The sequence below is a fragment of the Camellia sinensis genome, chromosome 10, assembly GCF_055761805.1.
Source record: "Camellia sinensis isolate YWXY chromosome 10, ASM5576180v1, whole genome shotgun sequence".
NCBI lineage: Eukaryota > Viridiplantae > Streptophyta > Magnoliopsida > Ericales > Theaceae > Camellia > Camellia sinensis.
This window is the reverse complement of record NC_138970.1, coordinates 25,148,739-25,172,064: the sequence shown is the minus strand read 5'-3', so window position 1 is coordinate 25,172,064 and position 23,326 is coordinate 25,148,739. Positions and strand designations below refer to the sequence as shown.

The 23,326-nt window shown below is 34.5% G+C and overlaps 1 long non-coding RNA gene across 1 annotated transcript; it reads left to right on the top strand.

The window, feature by feature from the left end:
* The first annotated feature begins 6,647 nt into the window (after window positions 1–6,647).
* LOC145801584 (uncharacterized) lies at window positions 6,648–9,034 on the top strand. The gene is made up of 2 exons (XR_014343199.1): window positions 6,648–7,016; window positions 8,797–9,034. It is a non-coding gene; the product is annotated as an uncharacterized LOC145801584 (long non-coding RNA).
* The last annotated feature ends 14,292 nt before the right edge of the window (window positions 9,035–23,326 follow it).

Sequence of the window (23,326 nt, the reverse complement as noted above, 5' to 3'; positions counted from 1 at the left end):
CTCCAATGGAGCTCTCAAAATACTTGTCAAAGCTATAATATAGCAATAGTGATAAAAAGTGGGTCTCCAGTGGCTTGTTATTTTACTTGCCAAATATGACATATGCCATATATGTTCTCAAATTTGACAAATAAAATAGCAATTGCCAAACATGTCACATCAGCAAATATGAACATATTTGTGGCTCCAAATTCAGTTGAAAAAACAGAATTGAAACAGTAGAAAACCAAGTAATTTTTCAAATTGAATTTTATTTATTTTTATTTATTTATAATTTTTCAAATTTTTTTCATTTTTTATATTTGTCTTGTCGTGAATAATATAAATATATAATTTTTTTTACAAATAGTTAAAAAAATGTCATAAAAGACAAAAAATAAACAAAAATAAAATCACAAAAAAATCTATATCCAAACAACACCTACAAATTTGGAGGAAAAATTAGTTGAGAATTGCCAAAATAGCAAGTAACCATTGGAGCATTATTACGATATTTGGCAAAATAGTACTATTCATTACCAAATTATAGTAATAACAATGGTATTATAGTAATAACCATTAGAGATACTCTAAGAAGGTGAGTGTAATCTACTCAAATCTAAATGACTAGTGAAAAGAAAAACAAATATGAAAGAGTGGTTGAGATAATATTTATTTTTACTGTTTTTTATGTATGTTTATGTAAATTTTAAATTAAAATAAAATAAAACTTGTTTTTATATATTTTCATTTGTAAAAACTTGTAAATAATTTATAAAATTTATTAAATTTGTAACAGTAAAAAAATGATTTTACTTTATTATAAGAAAAATTACATTGACCACCTCATATATTTAGGAAAAAATATAATAAATCCTATAAATTTGATATAATTATACTAACTTCTTTTTAGAAAAGTTAAAACAATAGGACCTAATCAGATAATTTAAGGATATAGGTATAAAAGTGAGATATATATATATATATATATATTAGTGTAAAAGTTATGATAATATTAAATTTTTAGGCTAATAATTATTTATAAAAAATGAGACTATGTTTTATGTGAATTAAAAATTTAAGGAGTCATAATTTAATTATGTTAGACTTGTAAGCTCAATTTATTTTCTCCACATCTCAAAAGGGTTTAGTATAATTTACCTACAAAATTCATACATTTCTCATTTTTCCATTCCCTTCGACCACTACATCCACCTCCATCTTCAGCCACTACATTTGACTACAATCTCAGACTGTCTCCAACTACCTTTAACTATCCATTTATTTATCTTCAAAACATATTCTTAAAATATGCATATCAAACATGTTATGTATTTTGATTTTTACTATAAATATATGAACATATTTAATATTTTTTGAAAATAATAAATAATATGTTATAAATTTTACCAAACAACACCTAAAAGGGGTCAAGTTCGGTAGTTGTACATAATCCTAAACAAATATTTTACAATTAAAATGCCCCAATCATATTTTTTACAATTGTAGTCCTCTACACGGCGTCAACCGCCATAAAGATGTCAATCAATATTTATGGGCAATACGTGTTCTAAATGATGAGATCACATTTAATTCGCTTGATCCCTTAGTATATTCTTATCAATATCGTTGTTTTTTTCATCTTTACAAAGCTTGTTGGTACATCTTTTCCGATCACAAATCTTATATGATCGGGCCATCTGAACTTACTTTTTCTACTAGGCTCTTAGTCCAATTCTACTGGCCTACTCTTATTAATTATGTATTTATTAATCCACCACAATACCAATGAGGAAATTTGTATTGCCATATTAAGAATTTAAAGATTAGTAATAAGAGAGAATACATGTCAACTTAATATCTGTAATTTTTTATTGACCGACAATATAACATAAAACGATAATATCATTATGCTTAATATTTATTTTTCTATTGATGGTCTTACTTGGCACAAGTAATTGACGAGGGAAATTTTGTAAATAAATTTGACCATAGATAATAGGGGGAATATATTTTAAAAATTGTAATTCTAAAAAATATAATGAACTTCATGGGAAAATAACAATAATTCTAGTACAGATGGATTTGGTAAAAATAATATCAAATACAAAGTGCATTTATATTATTATTATATTAAGTGAAGTTCAAGTTTAGTAAAATAAAATTTCTGCCACGTGTAAATTAGATAATAATAATAATAAAATCCTTACACTACACGTTGATCATGTCATTTTAACTGTCACAATAGTTATGATTTTTCAAAATCAACTTTGCAGGTCCACAAACTTTTGGAAGCTTTTCTTTCCATCAAACCATTTACAGGTTTGAGTGTTGTCTTTTTCTTTAATTTTCCTTACTCTAATCTTCTTAGTCAAATTATTGTAGCTCGCGTTTAGTTGTGTTTTGTAAATATGATTTGAGAGTATGAGTTTATTTTGAGTTTATAAATTGTAAAATTATAATTTTAGTGTAGAAAATTTGTTTGGTTATAGTTTTTAAATAGAGTGTTGGATTATGTATTGAAGATGTATTTTGAATTAAGTTTTGAAAGTTTGATGTGACATGTGAAAGGTGAAAATTTGTTTGGTAATGTGTTTTAAAAATAGTTTTCAAAACTTAATTCAATCAATAATTTATTATCAAACACACAACTCATATATCGATATTCATATTTTTTATCAACAATAATAACAAAATTATTTTTAAAATACTGAAATTAAAAATTGATTTTTTTTGTCAATTTTTTTTTTTTTGTAATTTTTTTGAATAATTGTTTTTTCGAAATAATTTTTTCATTTTAAAAAAAACCTATGTTAATTATTTTCTGCTAATTAATTTTTCTATCAATTCATTTGTAAAATACGTTTTTTATTTTTTTTCTAACATTTTGTTAAAGTCAACAACTTTTGAAAATACATATTAATAAATAAGGAATAAATACACTAAATTTAATATTTTAAAATACAAATCATAACATAAATCTTACAAAACATTATCAATTTTTTTTTTTTCCATTTATTACATGTTATGAATTTCGTCCAGATGTGGCAATAGAAATGCAATGCATTATTGTGCCCGTTGAGCTCATATAATTGTGGGGATTGACATACAAAATGACTATTATGCCCCTCTTGACCTAAATGGAAAGTGGTTGCATAGAACAAAATATAAAGGATAAGATAGTAATTTCACTCACTTACTACCTACCCCCTATTGTTTCATAGCTGTGTGTTCAACACTGAGGTAAAGAAAAAAGAGAGGGTGCAGCTGTGTACGGATGTGATATATATATAAAAAGTAATAATATTAAAAACAAATAATATTTAACAAATAAAAAGTAAATAAATAAAAAAATTCAACATGAACCTTTTGAACCTCATCCTTTCTATTAAATCTGAATCTCATTCTATTTACCACACCAACTTCACCATCTCAGAAACACCTTCTCCAGTTACATCAGAAAACAAAAATTAGAGAAATAGAGTATATCCACCATCTCATTAGGTCCTCCTTATCCATTTTCATAATTTACAGGTTAGTTTTGATGCTAGTTCATCTTCATATTAGCTTCAGATATTAGCTTCAAACATTAGCTTCAGAGGGAATGAGGGAGGGAAAGAGGAGGACAACCGGGCGATCATCCCACCGGTCTACCGGCCGGTCATCCCACGGGACATTCGGCCGATCATCCCGGCCCAGTCACCATTCCACCTCCGTATCTGTATCTGTTAGCTTTGTTTCATATTTGTTCCATTTTCATCTGTTATATTTTCTGATTTCTGTTCTAATTTTGTCACACTATCATTTATTTTTCTGATTATCAGTTTTTAAGTTATAATAAACTGTATGAAACAAACCCAATATAAATGAGAAATATCATTCTCTATGATTTTTTTTTTGTATAAAAATCTGTTTCTATGGCATCTGCCTAATTAAATTTTGTCACCAAATTTTTTTATATTTATTTTTTACATAAAAATAAGTTTATATGCACAAAAATGTACTAATGGTTAATATATTTTTCATACATTTTTCTTACTTCTCATATGTTTTAATATACAATTTTCTTTCACTTTTGTAGTCATCTTACTAAGAACAAAACGAACCAGGCCCGAACTTGGTGAATCCTCAAACCCTGTACCACCACCACAGCAACAACATGATGGCTATCCAACTAATGATTTTGAAACATATCATCATGAACAAGCCTATGAACATTTCATTACTTAATCAATTGTTACGGGGAGAAACGTAAAACTACCTTCTCAATATGATTCACTCTTACTTGGCAAATTAGATACAATGGGATGGTTACCATTAAATAATTTACCAAATAAGATATATCCTCGTCTTCTACGATTATTTTATGTTCACTTGACTTCGGGTGACCAACAAAATGAACCGTTCAGTCTTACCTCTTATGTTAAGGGGAAAAGAATCACACTCTCTCTCCGTCGTTTTGCACAAATTATTACAGTCGAAACAGGAGATTTACAACGTTATTTTCAAAATAAGGCCACATTAGAAAAAATTGTTGATGATGTCACTCAGATTTATACCACAATTTGTGACAACCGATTTAGCGGCACTAATTTACAAGTCAGCCATTTAAAACCTCACTTTCGTATTCTCCATCGATGGATAGTTGAAAATATCACTCCCAAAAAAGGACATTATAATAGTGTTTCATGTTTTCAAGTTTACTTGTTATATTGTTTTGAAATTAGACAAAAATAAGATTTATGCTTTATATTACTAAAAGAAATGATACTTGCAAAATTGGATACTCTGAGTGGCCGGTCACTACCTTTTGGAGCTTTGTTAACCATAATTTTCAAAACCCACGATGTGAACCTTGAAGGTGAAGGATGGATCAGAATCACTTCACCAATTTCTGAGTATACACTGACCCGAGCTGGTGGTGCTGACACCTTGATGGGCTCTATTAATCTTGAAAATGAACCAATACCTTCCCAAGAAGAACCCAATGACAATGCCATGCCACCAAATGAACAACCCCATTACTAGACTGATTATTTAGCATTGGAACAAGAACAGTACAATCAACGCCTACAATAGGAACAACAAATGGCTAATCAACTCAATACATTGGGTACTCGGTTCGATGAATTTGGTATTCGGTTCGATGAAATTGCCACCGCTCAGAACTCACTAATTCATCAATTTGGTGAGTTTCGTGTAGACTCAGAGAGACGTGCTGAACTGACAAGGAACCGCATTGATCTGATTGACCATCGAGTCACTCAGCTGTACCATCAGCATTTCCTTCTACCTCCAGCACCACCTGACAATGATGCTTAACTTGTTTAAAAATCAAGTAAAATGGTTCACATATATGGTGGTTATATTTTTTTCCCTTTTTTTGTTTTGGTTATTTATTTTGTGAGTTTTGTTGTGATTGTTTTACTTTTGTTATTTTGTTATAAACTTTTCTATTCACGTAATGAATAACAACGAGGGGTTTTTTTTTAGAATCATTTAATTACATAGTTGTGAAACCCCGTATTTTTATATAATAAAAATAATATGTATATTTTTAATTTTCTTAAATAATTATTCACAATATTTTGAATTTAATAGTCTGTATATTTTTATACTGAAAATTTATTCAAAACAAAATAAAATAAAATATTTTTGACTTTATATTATTACTCAATATTAATTTCTGAACCGTATGATATTTTTATTATATTTTTCTCTATATTTTTTTGTAATCAAATTACACTGAAACCTAATATTTTCTGCACTAAAATCCAATCAGAAACCATGGGCTTACTCCCCATGTTTTCTCACATCCCGCCTTCCACGTGCAATCACTTCCTACATCAAAAGAGAACGTGGTGAACATGCCATTCCATACCTCCAGGTGTTCAATTTCTCATTTTTTTATTTTATTTCTTTTCATCTTCCTCACTTTGCTTCTCTTCTAATTTGATATCTCTGTCTATCCATTTCATATATCTCTCTCTCTCTCTCGGTTCTCTCTCTCCCTCCATCTCTCATTCTCAAAACTCTCTTTCTCCTTTATCCATGTTTTTCCTCCTTCCCCAACCTCCATAGCCATGGCCTCAACCCACACTATCGCCAACCCGCGAACTTCACCACCATTGGCACACCGTCGGACCGCCACCGCCACCATCACCTATTTCCATTATCATCTAGAACCACCATTCACAAAGTGTTGTAGGTGAAGAAAGAGAAAAAGAAGGAAGATGGAGGAGAAAGAAACAAAGTTAGAGAAGTTTACTTTGAATTTCAAAAAGTTGGTTTTCGGCTTACTTTCGGCATGCCAAAACCATCCATTCCGGGAAGAATTGAGAAAAATGGATCATGTAAGATGAAGTACGGAGTAAGTTGAAGAGATTGGCGAAAGAATAAAGTAAAACCGTTAAGAATTAAGAAAGTTATGGAGTCCGAAAGATGGTTCGAAAAAAATGTCCAAGACGGCAGGAAAATAATCTTATTTTCCATCAAATTTTGGAGATCCGACGGCATGCAAAAAGAGACGGAACGAGGCGTGTGAGTAGTGAACCAAAAACTAGGCCGTGAGGTGAATCCAATGACAGAAAAATAAGATAAAATGGAGTTACGATGAAGAAGATACAAGTATTTGAACTGGGGACATTGAAACCAAATTTCTGGGTCTCTTCTGTTCGTGCATGCTACGGCTTTGGAGAAGATGAGCTTAAATTTTATCCTATGTTTCTCGGCCCATGCTGCTACGGTGCACCCTAGTACCTTTAGGTTAATCGAGTGGTCCTATGACTTTGGGGATGACCACCCTTAGGTTTTTCGACGTGTAGAATCCATTTTTGGGGTTAGATCTTGCAAATTCTGAGTCTAAGATGATGATCAACAACTAAAAGTTCTAAGAGAATCCAATGGCAGATCAACGGTGAGATCGCGTCCGATTGATGTGAAATTTTAGCAAGACGATCATGGAGCCAGGACAATCATATCTTACGATCAGAATCATAAATCAAATTCGGACGATAAATCGTTAACAACCTAACATAGTAAGAAAACTCTCATAACTGTCTCATTCTTTTTAATTGTTAAATATTTAGATTTGTGTTCATATGTTAACATAACTAAAACTTTAGATAAAATTTTGTTTATAGTTGTATGTGAATTTGTGATTGGTATGTTAAATATTTGAAGGTCACTTCTTTATTAGTAGCCTTAAAATCATGATATAATCTTGGATTTAGACTTGCATGTGTAATTTGTGCCATTAAAAAGATGATTAAAGATTTTATTTGGTTTGATTATATAACTCTTCAATCTGCTAGAAACTTGTACGAATTTTTAGACAATTTTATGCTCAAAATTTTGAAATGATTTCTTCTACAAAGTTGTTGAGAATGATGTCTAGTTCATCCAGGAATTTTCTTAACAATTATTGAGCCTGGTATGAATTTATACAAATTTATAATTAAATCTGCTACTGTAAGACAGATTTTAGTATATGTTTAAAAGCTTATTAAAAATTCTATATTAAGCCAAATCTGGTAATTTCTAACTAAAATATGAAATTTGAGAAGTCTAATTTCATACTAAATTTTTAGATTGTGGATCTGATTTATAAATTTAAGTATGGAATTAATTTAAGAAAATGTGATAAATCGGTGTCATAAAAATTTCTGGGAATTTTACAGAATTATTTACAACTTATTTTTGGGAATTTATTTCTGAAAAATGACCCAAACATATTTATTGAATATTCTGTACATTTTCACGAATTTTAGAACTGTATAAATAATTTATTTATAATCTAAGGTATAACCTGAAAATTTCTAGACAGGTTTAAGATCATGACTTCAATTATTTATTCGGATAAAAATCAGTTATTGTGTTGGTCCAATTCATCAAATATAGTAAATTAGTAATCCATGTACGGGTGTATTGTGGTTTATTTAATATTGTGGTAGTCTAATCTTGTAAATTAAAGATCCATGCACGTGTGTGACTTTGGTTTATTTTCTCTGTATCTAAATTATTATTTCATACCATGGTTTAAATAAATTGTTTATTTAAATGCTGTACATTTATTTATTATTGTGTGACATGTGCAATATTTTATGTTGGGAATTTTAATGAGTTGATATAACATCAATTGTGATTAAAATTTGGAATTATTTGTGAGTAATATCAAAATTAACTGAAATGATTAACGGCATATACAAAGTTAACAATTGACGGTTAATACCAGTTGTTCGGAGTGAGTCTTGGTTTAAAAACTGTACGGAATTAAGGGTTGACGGTTAATACCGGTTGTTCAGGGTGAGCCCTGGTTTTGAGAATTCTCACGTAAATTGTGTTGCGAAACTCTAAGATGGCACGGGACTTATTTGAACCCTTTTCGGTATTTGGTTTTGGAATAAGGGTGGATGTGCTGGTGGCACACAGGGAGGTTACGTACCCCTGGCAGACCGTTTCCTTGGGGCAGGCCACGGATGCCACTACTTGGGTATATAACTCCGGACGTGGGCATCCCTGGTAGTTACGGTTGGTAACACTTGAATATTTGACCAAGGGAGGGTTTCAAATTAACCGTTGCCGTGCTTAGTGGTTGGTAAGTTAAATCTCTTTGGTGAGATTTCGAGTGTCACTTAATTTATTAAAATTATTGAAATTATTTTAATGGTTGTAATTTATGCTTACAATTATATTGCCATCTCATGTTTATAATCTCATTAATTTTTCTCTTAAAAGGAATGGTAGGTTGGTTATGTTTTCTTACTGTGTTGCAAAACTCATGGCATATATTTTTGTTGCCCTGGCGTTTTATGCCAGGTCTTGGCGAGAAAATAATTGAAGCTGAAATGGAGTCGACGCTAACGTAGAGCCTTGGCTGACCTGAAACCCCGAGTAGAGCCGAGTAAATTATATTATGTTATAAAATAGATATTAAGGACTTTGTAATTTCATTTGATGTTGTATTTGGATAATTTTAAGTTTTTATCTATTGTTATTTGGGCGTTTGGTTATGTACGAGAATTGGATTACCCTATTAAGATGTCAACTTTTTAGTTTATTAAGTCATTTTGTTTATATAATTTCCCTTGAGATTTAAAAAAAAAAATTTGGGGCGTCACAATAGTTATAATGTTATAACAATTTGTGCAAAAAGATTATGCATTGAAAAAATTATTTGTACAAAAATTAATAAATAGTACTTCATAAATGTCTACGAAATCCTTCATTTGAATAAAATGAATAAAAATACGTAGTTGTTGAATAATTCGTCTGCCTCAATTCATTTATAAAATTAAATTAATGTTCTGAAATTAAATAAAACAAGTTACAAGTTAATAATATTTAATAATAAACATTCTTTTTTTAATGAAAAGGAAAAACAAAAAAGTTAATATAAACTTCTGTACAGAAAATTAAAAAGAATACCCCAGTGTTTACACAAATTATACACCCTTACTAAAAGGAAAAACCGGAAGACAAAACCGGAAGAGGTGGGAGGACCAGGTGGTTAACCGGCCGGATGACCCGGGGGACGACCGTCCGGGTGTCCCAGGCACTGCCGCTTCAGGTTCTGATCGATGAAAGGTTCAAACAGTTCAAACCATTAACGAAGAAATGGAAAACCTGAAGACAAAACCGGAAGAGGTAGGAGGACCGGGTGGTTGACCTGCCGGTCGACCGGCCGGATGACCCGGGGGACAACCGGCCGGGTGTCCCAGGCACTGCCGCTTCAGGTTCTGATCGATGAAAGGTTAAAACAGTTCATAATTTAAAATAACAACCGATCTGAAATGGAAAATACGTCTCTACAAATTCTCATAAACCATTTAGGAACTGATTTCAACTTCTCAGGAATTATTTATACATAACAGATGAAGATTGATTTACTGACTATTCTTGAAGAACAAAAAAGTTGAAACAGTTCAGGATGAAGTATGAAATCATTTATCGACTCGTCTGAAATCATTTTCAGATAACAGACGAAGGATAAAGGATTTATTTACCAGATTAGTGGGAGTTGAATAGTTATCGTCGGTGATGGAATGTGTATACTGATTGAATGTGCCACTGTTTGCTCGTTGGATTCAACAATAAATTTGATAAATTTGACCTGAAAAAAATAAAAATAAATTAAGATGAATTTCTCAAAAAATTTCCCTATAACAAAATATGTAAACAAATTTGTGAGTAATTTCACCTCGCAGTCATCGTTGTTTGGTTGCCCGTAATAAGAATCGTCCGCAACGCACAAATCGTAACTCAGTCGATTTGTGAAATATGATACCAGTACAAAGCGGGTTGGGTGGATTCATTATTTATAAAATGAGTCTGAAACCCACCCATGATGAATCTGAAGTACGGATGTTTGATACAGAGAAGCCACCCGTGATGAATCTGAAGGACTGATGTAGATGAGGTTCACGTGAAAGTTGCGGAGACGATGAAGAAGGCAGAAACATTGAAAGGGAGACACAAGCTGCCAAACAGGTTTTCAAAATGTAATTTGAATTAACATGAGGAATCAATTTTTGAACGTCGTATCAAAACATCATGCGCGAACTCACGTGTTGAAAATTGATTTGAATTAACAACCAAACAGAGCCGTAGTTTTTATTTTCAACCTCAATTATTTTGCTAATTCCATAACCGACTATTCCTCAAGTAAAAGTATAAAGATAAATATTTGCAGGTATGTTTTCTTTATACAATTTTTTTAATATTATTAGTATGTAGAACATGGATTAAGTACTGTAAAAAAAATAAAAAAAATAAAAATCTCTCTCGATTTTTTTGTGACTGAAATTATTTTCTTCAATTTTTTTTTCTTTTTTAAAATTTTATTACTTTATTATATATATTATGTTGTATCAATTGTGATCTCAATTTCTTTTTAACTTAATTTTTGTTCTCCAGTTCTCTTTTTGGTGATGAACCAATTATATTATCCCTATTTCAAAATCTTTATTTATTTATTTTTGATATATAGAACACTGGTGATAAATTGTACAACTTTTTTTTTTACCAGCTTAGGGTTTAGTACAGATTTTTTTTCACCCACTTCTCTCTCAATTTCTTTTTCTATTTATTTATTATGGATGAATCAATTATTTCTCTTAATTTTTTATTTTTTTTAAAGGTTCTAGAGTTTTCTTTTGTGTGTGTGCAAACTGAAACTATTTTCTCAATTCTCTCTCTCAATTTTTTTTTACCTGAATTCTTTTCCTCTCTCCCAATTTCTTTTTATATTATTTTTTTTTTCCAACTTAGGTGTTTGAATGGTTGAGAAAAACTGTGTATGCATTTTATAATCATTACAATGTACAGGGCTCCTTTATATAGGAGAGGGATACAATCTAAACATAAAAGGTATAATAACAATCCTAATCTAAACCCTAAATCAAAGCCATAAATCAAGGCCCTAATTATATAATATACCCCAAATATATAATGTATCAATATATACATTAACAACTTATCTCAAACTCAAGGACGGTAAGCATCAACAAACTTGAGTTTGGAAACTAGATCACTGAAACGACTAGGAAAATGAGCCTTGGTGAAAATATCAGCAGGCTGTTCTGCAAAAACAATAGAGAGAAGATGAACAGTGTCACGTGTAATATACTGTCGAATGAAATGACAATCAATCTTAATATACTTGGTGCAATTATGGAAAATATCATTGTAAGCAATCTGAATGGTACTCTAATTCTCACAATAGAAAGACGTAGCACTAGAAGAAGAAACACCCATATCAACGAGGAGCCAATGAAGCCAGAGAAGTTCCTGAGTAGTATTAGGAAGAGCTTGGTATTCAACTTCTGTACTAGAGCGAGCAATGAGGGATTATTTTTTGTTGTGCCAAGAAATAAGAGGATCCCCTAAAAAGAAACAAAAACCCATGGTGGAATGTTGATCAATGGGATCCCTAACCCAATTAGCATCAAAAAAGGCACACAGCTCAAGAGAACAGCAGAGTAGTGAAGTCCATAGAACAAAATGCCTTTGAGGTAGCGAAGTATGCTAAGTAAAGCAGTATAATGTGGAGTACGGGGAGCTGACATGTACTGACTAACAAGATGGATAGCATATGCAATGTCAGGATGAGTCACAGTGAGATAGATGAGACTATCTACTAGTTGGCGATAAAGAGTAACATCAGAGAGAAGATCCCCATCGAGAGGAGTGAGATGAGTCTGAGGATCAACTAGAGTAGAGGTAGTTTTGCAATCTGTAAGATCGACACGTACCAAAAGATCGGATGCATATTTGGCCTATGACAAGTAGTAACCAGTGCAATCATGAGAGATTTCAAGCCCTAAAAAGTAATTAAGAGAACCAAGGTCCTTCATCTCAAACTGACGATGGAGAAATTGTTTGAGGTTAAGAATACCAGCCGCATCATCACCAGTGAAATCATATCATCCACGTAAAGAAGAAGAATGAGTAGTAATCCGAACAAATAAACTGGAGTCATATGAGCTGGAGGTGAAACCAAAGTCATGAATGGTAAAACTAAATTTAGCAAACCAAGCTCGTGGGGCTTACTTGATACCATAGTGGGCACGCTGTAGTTTGCAAACCTTATGACCTGGATAAAGAAGCCCAGTGGGAGGTTGCACATAGATCTCCTCAAGAAGATTACCATTAAGGAAAACATTTTTGATATCCATCTGAAAAAGATCCTAGTGGCGAGCGGTAGCAACAACAAGCAAATTACAAACAGAGGTAAGCCGAGCAACAGGGGTGAAGGTCTTCTCATAACCAATGCCATATTCTTGGTTGAAACCCTTTATAACAAGACGAGTTTTGTAGCGCTCAATAGAGCCATCAGAATGGGTCTTCATTTTGTATACCCATTTGCAGCCAATCGCAGTCTTTCCAAGAGGAAGATCAACAGCATCACAAGTATGAGTTTTGTCTAAAGCCGGTAGTTCATCAGTCATAGCTTGCTGCCAAAGAGGATTAGTACAAGTCTCATGATAGGAGATAGGTTCATAAGTAAAGAAGACAGTAGACCCAATAATATAATCACAAAAATGAATAGGTTGTTGAGTTAACCGGTGTGGTCAACCTGTGGGAGGATCAGTGGGGGAAAGGTCTGGTAGGGAAGGAGGAGACGGGCTAGAAGACACAATGAAAGCTGGACCATCAGGGAGAGCAATATGGACTATGAAGGAGGAACCTACATCAAATTCATTAAAGAAGAGATCTCTTATTCATCGCATTTCGTTGCCCACTTTTGAGCAAGCTATTTCTAAGCTGTTATCTGAGGAGACTCGTCTTGGTACTCTCCAGACTCATCATATGGACCCTGCTTTCCAAACTGAAAACTAATAGAGGGAACAAAGGTATTCCGAAGCCTAGTAATGATTTAGTAATTATTACTGTCCCAATCTTCGAGTCGGTCTTCATATGTAGCAGCAGTTTTAACGACCTTTTTCACCGGTTGGGTCACATCACCGGTGATAATACGCCAGAGCTTCCTACCTTTGTGAAAGGAATACATGGCTTGGGCCCACAGAACATAATTAAAACCATCAGGAAAAACAAAAATCGGATGAAATACATCATGGTAGGGATGACAACGGGTCGGGGATCACACTCTCTGTCCCCGATTCTTGATGGTGAAAATTTCCCTGTCCCTGACCCCGATCCCTGATGGAAAACCTATCACCGTGCTCGCCTTCGTCCTTCAACGGGGATCGGGTTTCCCCAACCCCGAAAATTTCCCGGGCCAAAAAAAAAAAAAAAACAAGACAAGACAAAACAAAACAAAACATCAGTAGGAATATGAGAGAGAGTGAGATCTCCACGGATATAGATCTACCACAATAACAATAACAATAACAACAATAATAATCAAATAATTTCACATTTATGACCAACCCAAACTCTCCAGTCAGAGTGGTTGGTTGGTTGTGAATATATTTGTAGAGAGTCTTATATATAACCCTTTGATCTCATTCACAAAAGATATATATATAAAAAAAAAAAAAATTAATCGCAGATTCATTCTTAGATCACTCACTGATAAATTTCATAAACAACATCACTAATAGATTCATCCTCAGATCTAACAGCGAGCTTCATTGCAACTTCCTTTGACCCATCAATTTCAAAGGACAACCGAACAAACACTTTCGTGCCCATGAACACACCAGATCGGAGAAGACAAAGATATGAGAGAAAAGAGGGAGCCAAATTGGAAATAGAAGAGAGAGAGGATGTCATCACATGGATTTCGTCTTCTCCACCGCCACTGTCCAATTTGCTTGGTGGAGGAATGCGTACCGATGGCCAGCGGTGATAATGAAGATAGCGGCGAGTGATGTTGAGGAGGGAGGAAGAGATTTAAGTGAAAAAGGTTTGGGACCGTCGGTGGATGAAAGAGAGAGAGAGAGAGAGAGAGAGAGAGAGTGAAAAGAGAAGTGAATGAGTGAATAGGAAAAACAACATATATATATATATATATATTGGGGCGGGGGAACTTATCCCCATCCCCGGCCCGAAAGTCATCGGGGATCTTTTTTTCAATACCAGCCTCGGCTCTATGAGGGATAATTTTCGTGACTTATCGGAACGGAGCAGTCTAGGTCTCTATTGGCCTGGGTTCAAATTGTCATCCTTACATTATAACGATCCATAATAATAGTGGAGTATGACTAAATAAATAGGAACAGACCTGTAGGAGCAAAATCAGGGAAAAACGAGCATACCAGTGAGTTTGGAAGATCGAAAATAGCTGGGAAAGGGGTCAGCAGTACAGAGATGACGTCAGCAGAAAGCTGGATGATATCAGCGGCGTATAATAGCAGGGGGAGGTGCGGCGCACAATAACAGGAAGGACGCGCGGCACACAGTACCGGAATGGCACACGTGGGTACACAATAGTGAAATGGTGCATGCGAGCGTAGGGCTGACGTCAAATGCTAACGTGAGCAAGCAACGGAGGGGTGCATAAGGACGCGTAAGAGAGTGGCAGTAGAAGGCTGAGATGCGCCAAGCACAGAAGTGGCGCGCGAGGGCGCTGGGAGGCTTTTCTAGTAACGTGGGCGGTGCCGTTGAAATCAGGAGGAGATTCTGAGTAGTTTGGTGGGTGAAAAAAAACGATGAAGCAGTGCTATAGTGCCACTGTGTACAGGACTACGCACAAAAAAGAAAAAGAAAAATAAAAATAAAAAGGCCATAAGTGTAGAACCTAGAGCTCTGATGTCATATTAGAATGGTTGAGAGAAAGTGTGTGAGAAAGAGAGAGAAAAAGAAACTGTGTATGTATTTTATAACCATAACAATGTACAGGGGCTCCTTTAAATAGGTGAGGGACACAATCTAAACATAAAAGGTAGAATAACAATCCTAGTCTAAACCCTAAATCAAAGCCAAAAATCAAGGCCTTAATTATATAATATACCCTGAATATATAATGTATCTCTATATACATTAACATTAGGGTTGAATATTGTTTTTTTTCACCCACTTCCCTTTCTCTATATTTTTCTTTTTATTTATTTATTATGGATGAATCAATTATTTCTCTTAAAATCTTTATTTTTTATTTGGATTTTAAATTTTTTTTTGGCGAAACTGAAATTGCATTCTCTCTCTCTCTCTCTCTCTCGCTATATATATATATATATATATTTCTTTTTATCTTATTTATTTATTATGATAAAAATTGCAATGAACCAATTCTTTTTTTCTCAAATTCTTTTATCTTTCAGGTTCTCTCTCAATTTTTTAAACTGAATTCCTTTTTCTCTCTCAATTTTTTTAATTTATTTTTAACTTAGGGTAGAGTATGGCTATTTTTCACCCACTTTTCTCTCTCAATTTCTCTTTTTATATTTTTATTATTGATGAATCAATTCTTTTTCTCAAAGTCTTTTTTTTATTTGGATTCTACAATTTTTTTTGGCAAACTATAACTGTTTTTTTCCGAGTTCTTTCTCATGATACATGTGTATATTATTAGAGAAAATATGAATCAGATAATTTTATTTTATTTTTAAAATCTGCACACACATCGCACGTGCCTTGACCGCTAGTATAGATTTATTAGGCTAAAATTAATTTATTCCATTACATACATAGAAACAAAATTTTAAAATAGTTATATATATAATATTTAACTAACGTTTATAAAATATTATTTTAAATTTTTTATTTTGATCACGTGTATTGCACGTGCATCGCACAAATCTATTATTAGCTATGTGTATATTATGTACTTTACCAGTTTTTTTTTTTTTTTTTTTGAGGACAAACACATCATAGACATTTCATTAATCTGCAAAATGATGTCTTACAACAGTTGCAAGGGAACGAGCAAATTGAACAACTTCTTGCTCTACCTTTTCTAATACAACATGTGCAAAATGTTTACTAAAGAACAACATATCACTTAAGATAGATTGAAGCTGCCATTCCTTGGCTTGATCATAGGTTTGCAGGAGTTGCACCAAGACCAGGCAGTCTGTTTGCAAAAATAGACTTTTTATGCCTTTCTGATATGCCCAACGCATAGCTTGGAGCACCGCAACAGCTTCTGTTTGCTGAGGAGCAAGCATTGAAGGCCCCAAGGTGGCTTCCTCATGGATGAATTTGTTATCTTTATCAAAACAAACCCATGCCAAACCCGTGTTGTCATTGACCGAGCTCCAAGACCCATCTACAATGATGCGATGTTACTGAAAATCTGCATTGGTAGAGGCAGTAGTCTGCAAAATAACTTGCTTAGCAATTAACTTGTGAGCAATATTACAAGAGTGGGATATGTCATAAGAAATATTATGTAGTGGTGCCAGAAATGTGGATAATAATTCACGGGCTGTTTGTAATTTGTGTTCATGGACAGAATTGCATACTGAAATTCAGCAGAATTACGTTGTAACCAAATGGCCCATAACAGAGCAATGGAGTGGGATAAAATCTCAAAATCACGAATTTGTTGCACCCAGTTCTGAAACTAGGAAAAGAAGGATAAATGAGTACCAACTCCGAAATCTAATCCCAGTACTAACCTACGCCAAACCCTTTTGGGAGATTGGGCAATCAAAAAATAAGTGTTCAATAATCTCTTCATGTTCAGAACACCGCGAACAGATTGGATCTATATTGAGCCCCCGCTTATTGAGTTCACATTTGACTAAGAGAATGTTATAAAGACATTTCCACACAAATAAGATCCACTTAGGAGGAATCTTTAATTGCCATAGTCGTTTCCATATTATCCAGTCCGGATCAGACCTACAATAGTCGGGGAATTGTCGCAATAAAGCCTGCTTGTAACCCAATTTAACTGAGTACTGTCCACATTTGGTCGGACCCCAAACAATTTTATCCTCAATATCCTCTTGTGGAATGTGAATGGATAAAATATGAGGTATAACATGGTCAGGAAAAAACAAGTTCAATAAATCCACTCGCCAAGATCGTAAGGAGGGATCAATGAAGTGCTCTACCCGCATAGCAGGACAAAAAGCACTAAATCCTCGTCCCCTACAAGGGTTGGATACTATCGGAATCCATTGTTCTTCAAATGGATTGATGCACTGACCATTGCCCACTACCCACTGTAGCCTAGAAATTAACAACGTACGTCCCCATAATATACTCCGCTATTCCCATGATGACGACGAAGATTGCTTAGTCTCAAGAAACGAACGTCGTTGACAATATTTGCCTAGCAAAACTCGTGAAATCAATAAATTGGGCAAAAATAAAATCCGCCATGCCTGTTTCGCTAGCAATGCTTGATTGAAGCAAGTAAGGTTTCGAAATCCTATACCACCCCAGTCTTTAGGAAGATATAAATATGTCCATTTTTTCCAAAATAATCCTTTACCCCTAGATGAAGCCCAAAGAAACTGGCGAATAATAGCTGTAAGCTTATGCTGGAAAAAGCCAGGCATATGAAAAACCGACATTAGGTACACAGGAATAGACTGAAGAACATGTTTCACCAAAATTCCCTTACCAGCAAAGTTCAAAACTTCACATTTCCATCCTTGTAACTTAGAGTTTACTCTACTCAAAATAGAATTAAATATCTCCGACTTAGTACGCCCCGAGAACCCTAAGTTAGCACCCAAATAGATCCCGGTAACACCAAACAGGAAAACAAGCCAGTCCCGAGTTGTATGTAAAAAATTTGGGCTAAGAAAAAGTTCCGATTTATGAAAATTTATGCGTAGCCCTGAATAGTAGCAAAATGCATTCAAGAACCAATGGAGGCACCAAATTTCCGTTGGTTTGTAGTTTAGAAAAATAAAACAATCATCAGCAAAAAGCAAGTGTGATATAGAGGGGGACTGCCGGCTAATGGCAATACCTCTACAGACATTAGTAGACGCCAAATGTGCAATACCTTCCGACAATACTTGTATGACTAACAAAAATAAATACGGCGAAAGGGAGTTGCCTTGCCTTAGACCCGCATTGGGTTGAAAAAATTTCGAAGGGACTCCATTAATTAGGACCGCAAATTGGACAGTAGAGACACATTGGGAGATCAATTGAATCCACCTAGGTGAGAACCCCATTTTAGTCATTACCGCCTCAAGAAAAACCCAACTGACCCTATAATAAGCTTTATTCATATCCAGCTTCAACCCAAAACTAGATAAACGCCCCTGTTTTTGCTTCTTAATATATTCAAGAATTTCATGGGCCAACAAAATGTTATCCGAAATAAGTCAACCCTTCAAGAAAGCACATTGATTATCGGCAACTAAATCAGGTAACACCAGACTAAGTCTATTAGCGAGAACTTTAGCACCTATTTTATACATCACGTTACACAAACTAATGGGCCGATAGTCATTCACCGTAAGAGGGCTCTTCGTCTTAGGAATAAGGCAGATATAGGTTTGGTTGAGTGGTTGAAATAAGGATCCGGAATTAAGAAACCCCAAAACAGTTTCAGAAACCGAGTGTCCCACAATCGACCAATATTTTTGATAGAATCCCGCTATAAACCCATCCGGCCCCGGTGCCTTAAACTTCCCTATTTGAAACACAGCATTTCGAATTTCCTTATATTACGGGCAATCACACTCTATTGGTGTTAGATAAAAAAATTACACAATTATAAAAAAAATTATAATTATAATTATTAATATGTATAAAGTTTCTTACTAATTTGTAAATATTTTTGTAAAACTACATTGATTTGATATTTCCCCTTTATATTATTATGCCTTAGTTATTGAGAGGTTTGAAAAATAAATTTTAACAGTGTTTTGTTGATTTGTTTTTTAATTTGTAACTTCTAAAATTTTACTTGAGGAGATGGCCTTACAAATAAACAAATATGACTAGATTTGAAAAAAGAAGGATAATTATTAATTTTTGTTTAGAAAATGACATTTTAACAAGAACAATAAGACAACTCGAGAACAAAATTTGTAATAAAAATTTAACAATTAACTTTTTAGTATTTAGTACAATAAATAATGAAAAAAATAATGAAAAATGAAAAATGAGTTTAGTAAAATTTTGTCCACTTATGGAATATGGAATGGAGTTGCTATAGTGTTTCTTATTGATAAATTAATTACAGCAACTTGAAAACAATAAAATAAAATAAAATAAAAAACACTCCAATGGCAAGCCAAAAGGATCACCAAAATATAACATTACTAAATTTGGTGTTAAATTTGGTATAAAATTTGACAAAATGTTAAATTTTAGTTAGAGTTCTTGTTCTCTTTCATAATTGGACCACAAATAATATTTTGATTTTATATTTTTGACAAGAAAATAAAGCAAATAGCTGGTGCACTATTTTAGCAACATTGCTAATTTTGGTATTTTCACACTGTAGCATTGCCAAAATTTCCCTTTACCTATGTGTTTTAACATTTAGCACAAGTGATGCTTTTATGAACTCTTACTAAAACATGACTACTACTATCACCTATATAGGAATGCTTATGGATCAGGTTGGTTTAGTGGCTTTCCATTCATTATTCGTCCAAATTTAGGCGGGATAAAAAAAAATAATTCCGTACCCATCTGCTTAGTTAATAGCTACGGATTGAGTAGGTTATGTGGATTTGCAGGTGGATGTGGATCAATTTGACGATTTGAACTTTATAATTTTATTTTTTTAATAATTATTTTAAAGTAGTTTTTTAATATTTTGAGCCTTATTTGAGTCTAAAATATTTTATTTTTCATTTTCTATAATTAAAATAAAAGCCAAACTTTTGTATTTTATAAATATCTAATATTATTACTTAATAAAATGTCAATTTGTTAACATATAAAGTATAAAAACATAACATTATTTTTTTAAAGAGAGTTTGACAGATCAGGTTAAATCGAATAACCTCTTCCATTCACCATCTGTCCAAACATAATCGAATTTGGAAAATTTTCATCCGGCCATTCTATCGAAATCACTTAAAAACATATGATTTCAGTCAGATTGGTCATTTTTAACATATCAATCAGGCCAATAAGCACCGCTAATCAGGTCAATGAGCACCGCTACTGCCACCATTCCATCATCTCCACCCAAGGTGGATATGAGCATGTTCACCCACTCAATGCAATTTTTTTTTTTGGTCAGAATTTAGAAATGGTATTTTGGCCCATAAAATTGGGTTGGACCCAGTCCAGTCCTCTTTGGTGTTGTTTAGTCATTGACTAGTTGATAAATTGTGTTCAAAAGAAACAAATTTGGTTGGTGAACGGATTAAAGATGGAACCAATTTTTTTTTTAAAAAGAAAAAGACCATTTATGGGCAGATGGACTTTAAAATTACATTTCCTTTTAAGGTTAGATTTGGGCCAACTCGAAATTGGGCAGTGTACAAAGCAATCTTAGTCCAAGTTTGGTCTGACCTGACCAATGTCCACTGCTATTACCCTACGATTATCATAACCATTATCTTCGTCACCATTAGCTTGTTGCCCCCACCTCACTCTCTTGCTACTGTCACTACCTCTATCACCCTATCAGCACACATAATTACTAGCATATTGTTTTGGTAATTTTAAAAAGAAAAAAAAAGTTAAATAATGTAGGAGAGGGTTCGAGAAAGGAGTTGGAAAATTCGAAGATCTTCGAAGATCCTTGAAGAACAATTTCGAATTCTCTAGAATATGATGAGAGGCTTAGATTCTTCAATAATCTCAACTTAGGAACACGACAACAAAGGAGATGATGGAGATAAGAGATTGGGTGAAGAAGAAGGCAAAATGGCTAGAGAATAGAATAATGGCAAGGCTCTCCCATTGATCTCCCACTTTCACTCTCAAGGTCGATAATGGAGAAGGGAAATTAGTTCTTTCCCAAGAGTTAAAAATCTCCAAAATCCATCCCTTGTAAAGCTATGGGTGGGTGCTATTTATAGGCACCTCATGATGTAGGATGGAGCCCATGTGCAAGGCACATGGGGAATATTTTCTCTAACCACCTTGTCCGAGGGGGTGACCTCTCCGAGGAGGTGACTTCTCCGAGGAGGTGACCTCTCCGAGGAAGTGACTTCTCCGAGGAGGTGACCTCTCCGAGGAGGTGACTTCTCCGAGGATGAGAAAACCCCGAAGAGGAGATCAATCCCTCGGCGAACCCTTCTTCTTAGCCACACCTAACCAATGATCCCCAATCATCCCAAAGGGTCAGGGGTAGTCCCAGAGGACGTCCTGCCGCAAAATATTGCCGAGTCTCATGGACCCCCCGGGGTCGTGCCACCTCGACCCGGGTATAGGCTAGTTTAACCGAAGAGTGAATTTGTCTCCACTCACCGTCCTCGGGATCGGGTCCTTTGTTCGAACTCCATTACGCCCATGGTTCTGGTGCGTAGATCCCGGAAAGCTCCGAGCCCGCAAGTGTTCTGGGACTCATTAACGGAGCGACTTCTAGATTGCGTCTGAATCCGTTCGAAGCCAAGTGCTTCGGATCTCTAGATTCGTGGGTCCGAATCCTTTCGAGTCCGAGTGCCTCGGATCTCTAGGCTTGCTTAATACCCTTTCGAGTCCGGGCCCGAGTAAGTCTCTAGGTTCGTGGATCCGAACCCTTTCGAGGCTTAGAGCCATTCAGCCCGTTTGACGGCGATAAATCCAAGCCCACCAATCTTGGACTTGCGATAAATTTGGGCCCACTAATCTTGGGCTATTGGGCCTAAATAATTTAGTGGGCTTAAATTAGCTCCTCTTACATTTGCCCCTTGCGTGTGCGAGAAATTGTAATTTTCTCGGACATGCATACTGTCATTTCTTCGACCCTGCGTCGCGTCACGTTTTCCAAAAAAAAAAACATGTTGTCACGACAGAGCCTATGGATAAAGTTGATGACGCACTTCAATTTACAGAAAAAATTGACAAGCAAAAATTTTATTTTTTTGTACTTTTTTTTTTTTTTTTTTTTTTTTTTTTGGTACAAAATTAGAATATATAGATGTATATGTTTTTTAACCAAAGAATAAAGAAGCAAATTTTTTTTTTTTTTTTTTTTTTTTTTTGGCTTAGAAAACAGCAGGCACATTATATATATATAGACTAATAGAATAATGCCACAAACCAAACTTCTTCTTTTCCAGGCTGGCAACACAACAGACCCCTTTTTTTTTTTTTTTTTTTTTTTTAAAGAAAAGGGACCAAAAACCTAATTGATAGCTCACTTTTTTTTTTTTTTGTTATAGCCATTGCGGCGCCTTTTTCTCTGTAAACTGAGAGACCACCCCAGGTTTCCTTTCTTCTTCTTTAAGAAAAACTTGTTTCTACAATACCAGAGCCCATTTCGGCATACTTTCTCTGCTGCGATTTCATCACTTCTTGCACACCACTGCTGCTTCCAGCCTCTGCTGTCCAGAGATAGTCTCGGAGTTTCCTTGCAGAACTTCCACGAAGATCTATTCCCCTCTTTGAATTCAAAAAGAGGAAGAGGAAGCTGCGATTTCGCCGGAGTCACAACACTGGCCGTCGGAGATTTCATCTCCGTTACCGGAGAAACTTTCAAACGGTCAGGACTCGGCGACGTCATTGCTCTAGTTTGCTGTGGCTTTTCCAATTCAATGGAAACCGCCGGCGATCCAACAGAATCCAGGGAATCCACCGCCGCTGTGGGAGGTAGACGCTTCGTGGCGTATAGTCTCTTTCCTGACAAAATGTGGTTGCGATCAAAGCGCTGGAAAAAAACCAGCCATACAACCCATCTGTTTCTCTATGTGCTTCTCCAGATTTTGGTCATGGATTATACCCGTCGTCATTTTCCGGCGATCGTCGTAACTTCCAGTCAAGTTCTTTATCTCTCTATATGAATGCTTTTGCTTTATCTGCTCCAAACACTGTCTACTTTGCCACTGCCAATCGGTGCCGTTACTTCATCACAGCAATG